This window comes from Drosophila virilis, chromosome X (assembly GCF_030788295.1).
Source record: "Drosophila virilis strain 15010-1051.87 chromosome X, Dvir_AGI_RSII-ME, whole genome shotgun sequence".
NCBI classification, from domain to species: Eukaryota; Metazoa; Arthropoda; class Insecta; order Diptera; family Drosophilidae; genus Drosophila; species Drosophila virilis.
The window spans coordinates 24,003,374-24,019,841 of NC_091543.1; positions in this window are offsets into that span (position 1 = coordinate 24,003,374).

The window sequence follows — 16,468 nt, forward strand, 5'->3', positions numbered from 1 at the left end:
GAGGGGGTTGAATTCGTTTTGGCAAGGACAAGGATGCACGACGCTGCACGGTTGCATCTACCCCGCTGTTTGTGTTTTGCCTATTTACTTGCCGCTTGCCATTTTCGCTACTTTTATGACAATCTCATTTTGCATAGCGCTTGTTGCATGCCACGGCTCTAAATTTATGGGGTTGCGGCTAAGCGAATTCAATTTGCGGTGCCTCTCAGCGGCAACCCCGAACGGGTGGAACATCTCACATCCGGTTAGAGTCAATCCACTCAATCGCCTGATCTGGAAACTGGTGGCTGCTGCGTGAAGTGGCCAACGCAACGTCGTCCAAGTCCTTGTCAAGTGTGTCTGCGAGAGGGTTCGATATTGTGCGTAGACCGTATCAACTGGGTCTTTGGGCTGTCGGCCCACGGTCCGGATCCTGGGAGTCGGCCGGGGCGTAACGCCTCGCCTCTGTAACAAATTGATTATTTGTTGCGGTTTTCTTGCCAACCGATTTGAATTTTTATGAGTGCCACTCATAAATTTATGAGTGCCGCACGACCGTGCGAAACTTTTCACAGCCATTACAATTCGTTAGCCATCAGCATCCGCATCAGCATCAAAAGCTGCAGCCGAAATGTGCGTAAAGGATTTTGTAATGGCCGCAGACTGTGCCACTAATTAAGACATTCGCTTTCCTTTCTCAGATTCATACCATATAGCATATTATAGATTTTAATCTTCCGGCATCAATGAAATCAGGATCCCGTAACAAATGTAACCAGCGCTTGTCATTTAACAAATCGATTTAGTTTTACCAGCTCTTAACAACACTTTCCAAACATTTCCTGCATGTGGTATTAAACTATTTACAAGTATTATTACCTATGAGGTCTTATTCCGAATAAGCAAATTACCCTCAAATGTGAGCTTAATTATAGATTTTGCCGGATTATTGCTTTATTATTATAAGGATATGAAGCTAGTCCAGGTTCGCATTGACGAAGAGTGAGAGAGAGAGAGAGAGAGGGGGGGGGGGGGGGGGAAGAGAGAGAAAGAGAAAGAAAGAAAGATAGTACCCTTGTATATATAAAAAAAAATTTTATTAGCTTACCAAATACATGACTGGGTAATATAAAACTTATCATGTAGGCACGAAAATCTGCAGGGCTCACATGAATAAATGAGAATCGCATAGTAGGTCGATTTTTAAAAATATTTTTTTTGGATCGAATTAGGTCTCAGGGTGAAGAGTTACCAAAAAAAGTTTGGTATACGTATACATATTCACATATATTCACAATCATATACATATACACATACACAAACATACACACATATCATACAAATCTTCATATGTACATACATAATGCATACATACATATACCTATATATGTGTGTGTAGACATACATACATACATACATACTTACATACACACATACATGCACTGTACATACTGTATGTAGGCAAATTGACACAAAAAAGTGAGGAAAGCTTGCCTTAGGTTGGCCTAGTTATTGTCCTTATATCAGTTCTATAGCCAGCCTTTTTTCGCCCGTGGAACATTTTCAACCCGCGTCTACTAGTTTGAATTCCGATTTGGATCTAGCGGAGCGTATATGTTTCAAAGTATGACAAATTTCACCCAGTTCTATAAAATTGAGTTTGAAGCCTATCGGTTGATAGACAAAAAAGTTACAAGCAGTGGTTTTCCACCAATTTTCCACATATGTGCGTGGAATTATTCGAAAACTCGTCTTAGTGACATCTCACGGGATAACTAAAGTGAAAATGCAACTCGTAAGTGCATTAATCATCAGTCTGTCAGCCAGACAATCTGTCAACCACTCAGTTAGTCAGCCTGTCAGTCAATTAGTCAGTCTGTCAGTCTATTAGTCAATCTGTATATAGTACTAATCTATATGAATAGATTTGCGTGTTTCGGTACCCAATGGTGACACAGTAACTGCTCCCAAGTTGAAAACTCTTTGCATAATTTTGTTGTCATATCACAGTTGATTGGATAAGAATCGAGGCATTAGCATATTGATTGAGCGTAAAGCCAATGTAAGGGACTCTTTTCAATCGATTTAGTTGCCGGAATCGTACAAACTGCCATTGAAATTGTGGGAAATAATTGAAAAAGGCAACTTGGGCCGTCTTCCTCTTTTTTTTATGTGTTTTTTTGTCATAGAATTTGTGGCCATCTTGAGAGCAGATACGCTTTATGTGGACTGCTTTGTGCGTCCAAGCTGACAAAATGCTTTCACACCGGAAGCTGCTGCAATGCGTTAAGCGTCGTCGCATCTTCTTCTTCTTCTGCTGCTGCTTCTGCTTCTCTTCCTGGCTAATTGACAACTTTTGTTATGCTGCTCAGTTCCTGCGAGTTTTTTATCTTGCGCTGCTGCTTTGTTGGGCTAATTTGTCACAGGACACAAGTCGACTAACTGCTGCATACTAAGTAGTAAAAGGAGTCCGGGGAGACAGTTAGCACAGGGGTTCGGCGGGGAGGCTGGCTTTGATTACACAGGCAATTTGTTGCGCACAATGGTCGCAAGTCGTAGCCGTTGGACGTTGGACGTTCCCGCTTCCGTTATCAATAAATTTGTGCGCTTAAATGCGTGTTTATCAAATTTAGTTGACAACTGCGCACACGCAGCCCTCAATCAAGGGCCGGAAGGCAGTGTATTTGCCCAACCCGCCATCGTGAAGGATGCGAACGGAAGCTTTGCGAAATTTATGTAGCTGAAGGTCAAGGGTTCGGGAGCAATGCTTGCAGCAAGGTTAAGTCTAAATCAATATTGAGTCACAGCTGCCGCAGCCCCGCCGCCCACCTCACCAGCTGCCTTTGAGCGAAAATATATATACATACATATACATATACATATATTGTAAATGGCTTTGTGGCGCCAGCAGCTACAGAAATCGATTTGCCGTTGGCCCCCGTCGCCAGTTAAACGCTGCAAATTACTGCGGCTGCGACTGCGGCTTACAGCAAAAGCAACAGCAGCAGCAGCAGCAGCAGCAGCAGCAGCAGCAGCAGCAGTGGCGGCTACTGGTTTTGAACCTGCGGCCCAATTTGCATGCGTTTGCCTCAGATACAGATGCAGCTGAGGCTGGCGATGCTGAGCCGGCGGCAGCTTTGGATTAAGATGCAGGGCCAAGGAAATTCAGTTTCGGCATCATCTTCGATTTGCAATTCGCTGCGCAATTGCATTTGCGGTTTACCAATTTTCAATCAATTCTAACTGTGCAGCGCAATCAGCTGAATCCCTCGCCAAGTGGCCAAGTGGCCATGTGGAGTCGTTGCCCAGGCACGCGCCAATGTCAAAAGGTTCTCACAGAGCGTGGTAAGCCGATACTTTTCTTTTGTTTTTTTTTCTTCTTTTGTTTTTGGGGCGCCAGGGCCAAGTGCCGTTAGCCAAGTGTCTGGAATTTGTTAAACGTGTGTGGTCCCTTCCCTGCTTTGAGCCCAGCCTGGGAGTGAGCTCTGGAAGCGCCAAAAGTCAAGCCTTTGTTTATGCGGCACGTGGCCAACTTTCGTAACGGACTATGATTGCAATTGCGACATCGACAACTTGCAGCGGGCAACTGGCAACTGAAGTGTGACTAAACTGCGCCTACGGCTACATAAGCAGCCCATCCAGGTTTACCCCTGGTTGCCAAATGGACCGCAAGCTGTGCGAGGTGCCAGCGGCACATTAAACTTGTGCCCAAATCCAGCCAGCGCACTGCACACGTTAATGGCCAGAACAAAAGGCAACAATGCCCAGAAAGCAAACAGTTGCTCACGGGATCCAATTACCCAGTGCCATAGCCGAACTTGAAGTCGCCTCCGACTCCGACTCCGACTCTGACTCTAACTACGTGTCCGACACCCCAGCTATGGCCAATTTTCAATTGTGTGCCACGGCCAAAAAGGCAACAGCAGGCGATGCGTCGGCATTGAAGGCGAACGCTACAGCAACTCGCCTGGCACGCAGTCTCTTTGACACGCCATGCCCGCCATGCCGCACGGGGGATGAACAACGAGGGTGGCATCAAAAGTTCGCCAAGCTGTAAGGGTCCACATAAGTGGCTTATTTATGATAATCATTATTTGCTTTGTGCAAGCTCATAAAATGATTTCGAGCGTTAAGGCCTGGCTTGCAAGCCTAGCTTGCCGAATCCTTGAACTCAGCTGGGTTTCTCAAATATGTTTCAGCTTTAAAAAGAATATCTCAAGTTGTTCTTCTTAAATACGACTTAAGGTTCGGCTCAAAATATTTTCTACCCATTCAAAACATTGCAGCGCACTTGACGTACTTTAAAAATTTCTATTTTTGAGTTTCATATTTCAAGTGTAAAAACCTTCAGGACTATGTTTAATACTTTTCATGCTTTGATATTAAACTTTTTTCGAAGCCGGGTTAGCAGAATCGTACTTTAGACAATATGTATTTGACTCCATCTCAAAGAAAAAAAAAAACTAAATACCTTTTAAAACAATTTAGTTTGCCTTTCTCAATTAAATTTGGTGACTTTTTCGTTTGTATATTCTTCATTATTAACATTTGTGAAGCTTGTGAACTTTATATAAGTTAAGTTCCTGTCTACGTTTGTATGAATTCCTTGTGCTATTTATTGTAAGCTTTAATGGAATTTTAGGTCCAACAATAAAATGTTTTTGATTGTCATGTCATGCGCAACTTTCATGGCAGCCCTCGTGGGCTGTCGAGCTCGACATGTTCACAATTTGAATACAAGCATCGTCCAGAGCTCGTCCTTGGCTCGTGCGGCTGTTTTGTCCTGCCGGTAAGTACACAGGCACTGTATGTTAAATATAATTTTTGGCCTTAATTCCTTTTGTGTTTGGCCGTTCGTTTGCTCGTTTGCTAATTTGACAGTTGTCAGCCGCTTGCGACGTCAGTTGGCCAATCCACATGCCACAGCGACAGTAACATCCATACACACAAATTTTGACATCCATTTCCATTTCTATTTCCATTTCCATTTCCATTCATCAAAATTGGCTTTGGGTGCGAGAGGCTGCTGGCTCATAATAATTTGTCATCAATTAGCCGAGGGTGTTGATGTGCGCGGTAAACCAAGTGGAAGGGAGCAGCAGTCGGGGGGCAGGCAGCAGAAGCGACAGCCCAGGAGCACCCCGTCGTCGTGTAGCATACGCTATGTGACCAGACCAACCCGCCTGCCGTCAGCACTTGCAAAGAAGGATGTGGATATGAATGCGACCGTGGATGTGGATGTGGAAGAGGCTTTTGATTAGGATGAGGATGAGGATGAGAATGAGAATGAGGATGAGGACTCTAATGCCTATTTTGGTTCAAGTGCCGCCTGTCATTGTTGTGCTTGCTCCTGCTGTTGCAAATTACTTTTGATTATTATTTTGATGTACATTTCATTTTCAATGTCGAGCGGGTGCCTGGCGGCAGGGTGGGGTAAGGAAGGGGCACAAGCTAAAACTTTGTAAGCGTCTCGAATTACCAACGAATTGAGGCAATTGTTGCATACACTTGAATCCTTATAGAGATTTGATTACATGTCCTTGATAAAATTGATTTTGTTTTTTAAAGTGTTTTTTGTTTCTCTGTAGAGGCAACGTAAGAGAGAGAGAGAGAGATAGGGACAAAGAGAGATGGAGAGGGGAGAAAGTGCAATGAAGAAAACCCAAAAAATGCATGATCTACAAGGGGAGCACACACCCAAGACGCTTTTTTGAGGTGTTTTTTTTTTAAATATAAGAATACATATAAATATAAGAAAATTACAGAAGATGGCTCATTTAACCAGAAAAGGAATATATGTACAGATTTTTCCTTTCTCCCTTTGCCTTTTTCTGAGTATAAATAATATAAATATGACACGCTAGTATACTTTACCGAGTATCTTTTAGTCGAGAGCCTGTCATGTCAAATCGATGCACAGTCAACCTATTAAACATATTAATAATCACAATGTGACTCGAAATGAAAACAAAAACAAAAGACATTGCCAACAAGGAGATCACAATATAAATTAAATAAAAGCAGCACAAAAGATAATCGACAAAATATATAAATTCAAATTCCATAAAAAATGCATGAAACAAAAAAGAAACCCATAAAAATTCAAATGGTAGAATTCAGCGACACGAAGATTAAATACTCTTAGCCATCATATTTTAAACATTTTCAAAATCTGTCCTAAGGTCAAATTATTTAAATGTTATAAGGCGCTGCAAGCCGGACGAGTCGAACCTGGAACTTTGGGTATGCTAAGATCTTTAACTTCTATCAGCTTAGCTAGATGAAGAAGTGCCAAAACTAAATTTGATATAATTCATAGACAAAAAACCAACCATACTTCATAAATATCTAATCGCAATTGCCTACAAATACTTAGGACATCGCACTTGTGATGGGAATAATGTATTTGATAATGTTTTTTTTTATCCACAACGCTTTACGGCTGAAGCGATGAAAGGAATCAGAAATACACGAGCATCTATACAAATAAAATCGAAATTGAAAAATAAATAATTTAGCACTTATCTTTAAGCAAAATGTTAACTTAATTAGATAATTACTTAAATGTCAGTTTAAACAAAACAACAAATGCGTCCACTGACAAAGGCTGTCGTCAAATTTGTTGAGTGCCACAACTTGAACTCGTATCCGAGGCATTCACACTCGCGCTGAGTGTATTCGTGAGTGGTTTTTAGTGAATGAAACGTGAAACAAAAACATATTCAGAATGGGCCATGCATTTATAAATATTTCTATGTGTGTGCGTATATGTGTGTGTTAAATGAAATAAAATCGAATTAAATCGAAATCGAATCCGAGTCGAAAACAAAACGTGGAGGGCACAACATTTAATGAACGCACAATCTTTTATATGTTGAAAATTGACTTAAATTATTTATTAGCGAATAAAATTAAAAACTTAACGCTATAAAAGTGTTAAAACCACTTAGCAAGCCATTTGCCAGACTCGGACACAGCGATTCAGACCCAGATGGCCGACAGGCAGTGGCAGATGCGGAGGCGGGGACAGAGAGGAAGAGGCCTCGCGCCATTCAAGTGCAAAATCAAGCTTTTTGTTCGAGATCAGAAATGGGAAATAGAATCGAACTGAACCAAAGTCGGATACATGGCATTATATATTTTAATAAATTAAAATTGAATTTCAAATTCACCTGTTGCTGCTCTTTTGGCCACTTCGATCGCTTTTGGGCCTTAACAAATTTCGAACGTTTTGGACATCGCTTTGATTTTGTCACTTTTTTTTTCTTTCTTTTCTATCTCGTATTGTTTATATAAACATAGGCGACGATTAACATAAAAAAGCAGTTAACAATTTGTACAACATTTATCTAGTTTTCCATTTTTCTCTCTCCCCCTCTCTCTCTCGCCCTCTTCACCTGTCGTGCTGCCTCCAATTTTTAAAAGCGTGCCTACAATATTAATTCGTATTGCCAGCGATTTTAAGTGGCCGCCAAATCAAGTCTGACACATAGAAAAATACTCAGATAAATGGACAGACAGACGGATATGGAAAAAATGTTGCGTAGGATATAAATGACATTAATATTTGGCATGTAACATTTAGGCTTGACGTATATGTATGTCAAAAATGTCTGTAGCAGAAATGTTCTTCAATAGATATAATTTGTTGAAGTTTTCATAGGTGTTGATAAAGTATTTACCTGACCGTAAACAGGGCTTGTTTCCAATAGATTTGTATGTCTGTAAGTATGCTCCAAAAAGTGATTTGTTTTCGCACAATTGGGCTGAAAAGAAATTTAATAATAAAACATTGTTAAATGTATTGCTAAGCTTTTAGGATGCTTTCCTGCTTAAACGAAAATAATTTCTTAAGGTATAGAAAAATATTTAATTATTTTTTATATAGCCTAGTGAAGTAAAGTTTACATTTAAAAAAATGTCCAAAACCCAAGTGAAACGAGGCAAGGATTCGAAACGTGAAACTTATCGACGACAATTAGTTTTCTATAGTTGTAATTGTACTTTATGGACTCAGGCGTTGTAAATGTACATTGCGTTTATTGGAGCAAATAGCTGAAATATAATTAAAATACTGACATCGTGAAGGCTCTTGATTGTCTGTGTGTTTCCTGCTTTTGTATGTCCGCATTCCGTGTTTGATTCCAGGCGTTTTACAGCCTATAAATCAAATAGTTGCCGCACAGATTGATGCATTAGCCGGCCCAGAAATTCTCTGTCTGTCTGAATGTCTGTCCGTCTGGCTGTCTGTGTGGAATGAAGCTGGAGCTATGGAGCTGGAGGCTGGCGCGTTGACAACGTGCAACTTTATGACGCCCCAACTTTGGGCGCGATAAGCCCACGCGCCAACGTCCCAATGTCCCGAGGTCCGACGACGTGCAACGTGCGTCAAGCCCTGGCCATGAGATGGCACATCAATTAGCACACCTACCTTCAGCCGAAGAGGCAGCCCGTGGATGGAATCGGGATTGAGACTGGGACTGGGACTGGGACTGGGACTGAAGACAGAGACTGGAACTGGTCATTCATTAAAGCGTTTGCTCGTCTCGGTGCGACTATCAGCTGGACTGTGATGAATATATTTTAGCGGAGACAACAACCAGCAAAAAGAATGGTGGAGCGGAGGTGGGGGCGGTTTCGGATGCGGGTTCGGGTTGGACTAACAGGAACAAGAGCAGAGCTTATCGCACAAGATGTATTCAAAGTGCATAATGTAAAAGTTGTACGCGAGTGCTCCAGATACTCCACAAGATGCCAACAAGCCGCTCGAGTGTAGAGTATTGGCTGGACATCCAACTAGTTGTTGTAGTTAGAGTTGTTGTTGTTGTTGTTGCTGCCTCCGATGTTATCTCAAGTGCTGCGATGCTTATCGTCGAGTTGTAAACGTGAGCTAAAAATACTAACTCCAGCTACAATTTCTCTCGGCTCTTTAGGCCCGCCATAAAAGTTGCATCAATTAGCCGGGCTCAAAGCCGAAGTTCATTTTTCTTTCTTTCTTTTATTTTAGGAGGTTTTTTTTTGTTTTTGTTTTTGGGACTTTACGTTTGGGGTTTGGGCCGCTTTTTTGTTGTTGCTGCCACTAAACTATAACGATAACGAGAAACAATGTTAAACTTAAACATCAACACCTTTTAAGAGCCAGCACCAGGCAGCAGGCACAGCGAAGAGTATCGAGAGACCTAAGAACTGAGACGTGCCCAGACTGAATGTCGACTGCGTCGTCTCCTTGCTGACCATACTCATACGCAGTCTCATACTCATACTCATTCTCATGCTCATACTCATTCCCATTCCCATTCCCATTCCCATTTTCCCCATTCCCAATACACTGTGTCTCATACCCATTCCCTGTGATATATTAAAATGGATCCGGGGCTGGGGTTCGGGCTTGGCTTCGGCTCGGCGCTGAGTCCAGGGCTCGTTTGCGTTCTCGTTTTTTATGGCACAGTTTAGGAGATAACAAATTTTTGTTACAAGCAAATTAAAAGGTTTTTCTTGACGTTTAATGCAATGGCTTTTAAACTGGCAACGGGCCGGCCCCATCCTCCATGCAGCGCATCCTCAGAGAGTCGCCCCGCGAGGCCGGCTAAAAGAATTCACTTTTATCGATTGTTTTTGCTTGCATCGTTTAGTCGATAATTTTGGTAATAAATTTTAAAATAAACAGCGCACGGTTTTGGGCTCGTTTCAGGCAACTGCTTCAATTCGAGTTCAGCTCGGCTCTGCTCTGCTGTGCTCTAGAACCCTTTAAGATCAGTCGGCCGGTGCCCGGTGCGCGTGGCATTAATGCGGCCCTGACTCTGCCTCTGGCTCTGGATGTGGAACTGGCACTGGCACTGGCACTGGCAATGGCCTGGCCTGGATGGATTGTTGGAGACGCCGCCTTAAATTCCTCGGCCGCATATAAATTCAGAACATCAGATTAAGAAAGTGTTAATGTCGCAGCAATTTCCTTTTATCTCAACATAATTGAGCGATAGAATTTGAATTTAGCTAAAAGCCAAACATAAATTTAACACCCAAAACACAAAACACACTTCAACAAAGGGCCCCGAAGCCGCAGTCGCAGTTGGAGTCAAAGTCACAGTCGGAGTCTTCGGAGCTTCTTCTCCGGCTGCTGGCTTTAGGCATCTCCATGCGATGCTCTGCTCCCTCTCTCCCTTTTCCGCGTGCCTCAATGCATTCGTGCGGGCTGTTCAATAGACCCGTTCGTCCCGTGCCCCATGCCCCATATTGTGGCCCAAAAAGTGTTCATTGTCACAACACAGGCCAAGTGATTTCTGGGGATCGCCGTCTCATAAATTTGTCACATTGCCCATATACCGTGTGGAGTCTTTTTGGCTGTGCGGCTCGCTTTGAGCAGCGCCTGCGCACATTTTAAATCAAAATTATTGAGTTTCCCCTTTTTCGAGGCATGAGCATGCCAACTACTTGGTCACATTTGTGACACATGCATTTTCTTACATTTAACACACAATATTTCAATATTATTACACTCAGTTAGTTACTCAAAATAAAAATTTAAACATATATTTGCTTAAATGTGTTTTGTTTTCTATTTACTTAAATATAAGAAAACGCTGATAAATATTTTCATTCTATGAAAAGATATTATTTTTGGAGGCTAACTTTTTGTATTAACAACAATCGGACAATTATAAAACTTGTTTCCCAATTAAATTTATACATACAAATAGATTTGAAAGGAATGAGAACTGTAGGAACAGGATATCTATTTGATGGGAAACCTTGGCTCAGACATTCCTGCTGATATTAATATTTATTAAATAATAATTAATAGTATTGAATATTATTCAAACTATTTATTTAATAATATTTTAAATATTTATTTTTTTTTTTAAAAAAAAGGAAACTAAATATATTAAAAAACGAAAAATGTTAAATCTTAGGCCTAAAGAGTATTTCAGCTAGGGTGCTATTGAAACTTTGTGGCTTTAAGGCATAAATAATATACATTGTTTAGGAAGATGAAATATGGCAATGTTTAGTTTACGATCTGTTTGCCTGTAATTTGAGCATTCTAGCTGCATTCTCTCTGTGCGTGTGTGTGTGTGTGTGAGTGTTGTGTGTGTCAAGTGAAAGTCATAGTTCGAAGCATGAAAAATGTACACTGAGAAAAACACTTTAAAACATTTTAAATAACGAATTGAAAAAGAAAATGTATTAAGATCGACAATCGGTTAAGTTCACTTAACAAACTTTGATTCCCAGATGGGGTTCCAGCCAATAGTTTGAAGCTAGTTTTTCAAAAATTTAGTCTGAGTATTGAATTATTGATAAACTTATAATATTATTAATAATACTTCATGTTAACATATCGTATGTTTGTTACGTTTTTGATTTAACAAGCAACTTTTAAAATATGAATAATAATGCAAGGCTTGTTATACAATAGTTTAAGGGCCAACATCTGGCTCGTAATAAATGTAACTCATTGATATTTTTTTTTTTAAAGTGTATGGCATAATAATCCATATATGTAAGCGCGTAAGCTGCGTCATCTCGTAACCCTTTGGTGAGCTGAGAGCGGAAGTGTCTAACACGCACACGACGCCTCTCGGTGTCTGAAGCTCTTGAGGTCTACGGCTGGGCTTAAACTCTAAAACTCTCATCTATGGGCGACGCTTAATGATTAATGAATGAAATCAATTAAGTTTCATTAATGAACAATTTTCGGTAGCTTGGGCACGAAAAAAAGTTTTGAAGACAAGCAGCTGAGGCTCATGATGCCTCGCTGCCCTTGCCCTTGCCGTTGCCGTTGCCGTTGCCATTGCCTTTTCCCTTGCCTTTGCCCTGCGGCTGCCCTCTGGCTACGGCACTGGCTTTAGCAATGCCCTCCATCCCGTCGTCTCACTTCAAGTGTCAATAATTGGGATTTCGATTTTCCATCCATCGTTGTTTCATTTTGGCTACTGTGCTGCAACAGCAGCAACAGCAGCAGCCCGTCCGTGCGGCGCATTGCCCCAGGCCACACACTTATTGGACTGTTTGAACAGTTGAATGAACTTCACGGCTGGCTCTCTACTCGCCAGTCAAACTCTTTTCGACTCTCTGCGCTGGCTAATATGCAAAATCATCGCATTTTAAAGCGAAAGCTAAACAACAATAGAACGCTAAACAATATTTATATTGAAATATATTAAAATGCTCTCATGCCACCCGTGTGGTCTACATGCCGCACTTTGAGCCTAAGCTTGCGCCAGTTCAAACTCGTATACGCTACAAATGGTCATTTAAATTCTGTTTGACTTTTTAGACGCTAACGGGAATAAGTACTACTGATTGCCCTGTTTTTTTATTTTTTATAGAAGCTTGACGAAAGCTGGTATCAGGCTAAATTCTGCAGATGTCAGATGTCTTGACCAAAGTTCGCCAGTTGTAAGCTTAGTTTAATAAAATTGAATTACTTAATCCCCGTTTTTGAATATAGAGTAGACCAATTGAGTTACTTTATAGGCTATCAACAAATTTGCAAGGGTATCAAAGGTTCTGCACTCCGAATATATACAGCAGTTCTTACTTTGCAGTTCACATTCATTCGCATTCACATTCACATTCACATTTGCTTCATGTGAACGCACTTGGCTCTCGACATTGGGCTTCGCACTTTGGGCCTGGTCTCTGGTAATTTAATAACAATTAAAGGCACTCGGTACATGGCTTTTGAAGCCAATCTCCGTGTTACGCATTAATGAGCACTTAACTTGGTCAAAAAGCCTTGCCAATGCCTTGCCGCTCCACATACTCGCTGCACCCCCACACACACGCACACACACAGAAATACTCCCTGAGTTGGCCATTGGTTTCAGTTACTTTGTGGGCATCTCCGCATTGATTACATTTTGAACGTTTGCCAATTTGCATTTAATACGCAAGGCACTCGCTTCTCACAGTGTATCCAAAGCGTACAGCATGCCATTCACTTGGCCCGTTGGCCAAGTTGGTCATTTGAATAAAACTATTCGTTCGTTGGGCGTGCGAAAGTCATTTAAAGTGCATTCGATTTAAGGGCGTGGCATTCCACAACGACACTCAAAACTGGCCACACAAACCACAACCCAGGCCCACGCATTGGGTTCGTTTGTGATTGATGATCATTTGTCACGCGGCCGGCCATCAATTTACTTAAAGGATGCGGCGTTTGCTTTCTAATGTGCCTCTATGAATGCGCAAGGTAGGGGATGGGAAGGCGGAGTACTGCCGAGGCATCTGAAAAGTAGCTACAGTGAAGTTAAGGTAAAGGAAGGTATACAAACAAACTTGAGTGTCGATACACAATCAAGCTCAGGACTATGGAACAAAGTTACTTTCCTTTGGAAAGAAACTTCAAAGATATTCAAAATAATTTTTAAATATAGGTTAATTATCGAAATAACAGAAATAACCGCTGTCAAATCGGATCTATTTAATTAAGTTAACCAAAGGCTTATTAGCGAATAAATCGAAGTGCGAGAACTTTTTTACTTTTTATAAGTAATAAAAAGTGAAATGAGTTTTTAAATGGTTTTTTCATTTGGTTTGAGCTGCCATTAACATAACATACAGCAAAAGAACTCTTTCATCAATATACCGAAATGACGGTCTAGTAAAATTTAAAATATATATTTATTATTAAAAATGCCTCAAGCCTGTTTTTAAACTGAACCGGTTCGAGTCCGAAATCCCAATTCATTTTTTACAATTAGCCGAGCATAAAATGCAGTTCTTTAAAAAGCAACCGAACCGAAGCCCGAATATCTGCCCTAATTTTTTGGCTAAAAATCAAATCTAGTCCATAATAATAATTATTATTAAAGTGGGCTATTATTAATTAATGTTGAAAATATATGAGAAACCAAGGCTTGAACCAAAACTTGGTCCCAAAGATAAGTTGATAAGCAGTTTTACAAGCCGAACCCAGCGGCAGGGTTTTCACAGCTGGGATACTAATGTGACCCACTGTGCACTGGCCATTTAGTTAGTCGAACGGACACGGTCCGGTCCGGTTCGGCTGTGCTCGGTCCGGTCCGGTCCGGTCCGGTCAAGTGTGCATGATTGATGAATTATTTTGTTTTGCGGTGAATCAAAACGACACCATTTTTATTTATATATATATTTTTTTTCTGCTCATCTCGTTCACATTTTGATGACATATTTGTCCTGCCCTCGCCTCGGCCCCGGTCGAAGCCGTCGCCGTGCTGCCTTCTCCATTACCGCCAACGCCCCACAGTAAATTGATACGACGCAATGCGACGCGACGATGAGGCTAACAGTCAGTCAATCGGTTTGGACAGGCTTCTCTAATTGTTGAAACGCTTGAAAAAGGTTTGGGCAGCTCGTATCATTAAAAAGGATATCAATAGGTGATAACACGGCCGCAACAGCAACAACAACAACAACAACAACAAGAACAGAAACAAATGCTTCAAGTAAGCCACAGTTGATTGAATTGTTTTGTCGTTGTCGTCTTTGGCTTTGGCTTTGTTTTTGTGTGTTGTCGTTTGTCGTTTTCCAGCTGTCGGACGAACCAAATTGAATTGTACAACTCAGGCAGAGGTAGTGGCAGAGGTAGTGGCAGAGGCAGAGGCAGAGGCAGGGCCTGGCTCTGGGCCCGGGTCTGGGTCTGGGGCTGGGGCTGGGTTGGCGGCAGTTGTAGTAGGCTCAGTATAAGGACGCGGCCAGGCAACAGCCACTCAGTAGAGAAAAAGTAATTAAGATAAATACGCAACGATAAAAATAAATAAATATAATTGTTTTTCTTTCCCATGTTTTGGTTTTATTTTTGTTTTTGCCCGAGCATTTGACAATTGATTGGCCTGCCCAGGCTAATGGTATGTGGTTAATGAATTGATGGCGCGGGCATGACGTTGAGGGCGGGGGCGGGGGCTGGTTCGTTATTGGAGTGTACATACTTGGAAAAGGGTTTACAGGTGCTTTGCCTATTACGCAACGAATGTCACACAACTGCTGCATATGCTCGTATAATTCTCAACTAGTTGAGGCACGTTGGCTCAGACCGAAAACAAATATGGCAGCACATTAATTGGCCACATAATAATGATCCATTAACAGCCTTATTACCGACTGTCGAGCCTGGCCATAACAATGAAATGATACCATATTTTATGACCACTAATGGTCAATTTATTTACTTGCTAACTTCGTAAGTGCAGTCAGATGCATGAAGGCTTTGGAACTAGGCTTGGCAACAGCAATTTCGAATCTGTTCTTCTAAACGGCTGTCGATGATTGCTCGATAGTCCACACCTCAGAAGCTGAATTGAACTAGTTCTGTGGCTCTTGCATGCCTCATATCTTGTCTAGTACTTTGGTTCGTTCAACTTATTCTAACCAGAACCATCTTTAAGCTAGGTCTCAAACTGGATCGTGGCTTTTTATCACCAGCTTAGCGATAATTAAAATAAAAAGCTTTACAACTCTTTGATACGTTTACGATATAAATAAAAACTAAGCAACTGAGCCTGAACCGGTTCACAAAACTAATGTTTGATGATTTGTTGGTCATATGATGGGAAATAAGTTACAATAGCCAGATTTATATAGGTATACAGTGGAAAGTAGAAGCAGCCTCCACATGCAGATATATGTAGCTGTATACTTATGTTTGTATATATTATATGCACAATGGAGTATTTCCCTGCCACAACACTTTCAGAACTTGAAAGTGCCACATTTCATGGCGCATTTCCGCTGTTGACGCCATTTTGCACTCAATTGCGACAGCTACATTTTTTCTGTAATATTTTTTGTTTTCATTGTAAGTTTTTTTTAGTTGTCGTTGGGCCAGATGATTTTTAATAAAGCCAACTAAAATGTAATTAAACTTAATTTATGTGCTAATGAAGAAATTTTCATAAAAAAAGAAACATAAAATAAAAACTAAAAATTAACAAATAAACACGAGACACACTGCAGACCAAACGAAATGAATTGAATATAACGAGCTCTATATACCTGAGTCTGTGTGTGTGTGTGTGTGTGATTTTCAGGTAGGTGTACGTTGACATTCCGGCACGAAGAGTGCGTAGTGTGAATGGAGGGAGGGCTGGGGGGAGCAGCGGACGTACGCATTCATTAGCATTTTTTGGGTGACAAAAGTTTCCGGTTCGCCACGGCTATGAACTAATGGGCGACCCGGCCACATCAAAATCACATAACAAAAGACATTTTAATTGAAATTTAAGTTAATTAGTGTGGGTTTTCGCCCCCTCTCTCTCTCTATCTCTCTGTGTCACTCTCTCTGTCTCGCTCTGTGCATATCTCGCTGTCATTTGGTCAAATTTACGCTTGAAGAGCAAACTACACCAGAGTTTATGGTCGAAGCTGACCCCAAATGCGTTGCGGTTTCTGTAATTGACGCAGACAAATTATATCCGAATCGGCGTCGGAGTCAGAGTCGTAATACTCGTCGAGTACCAGGGCCCAAAGCTGGGTCATAGATCTACGAGTCTAACGGCAACTGTTTCGG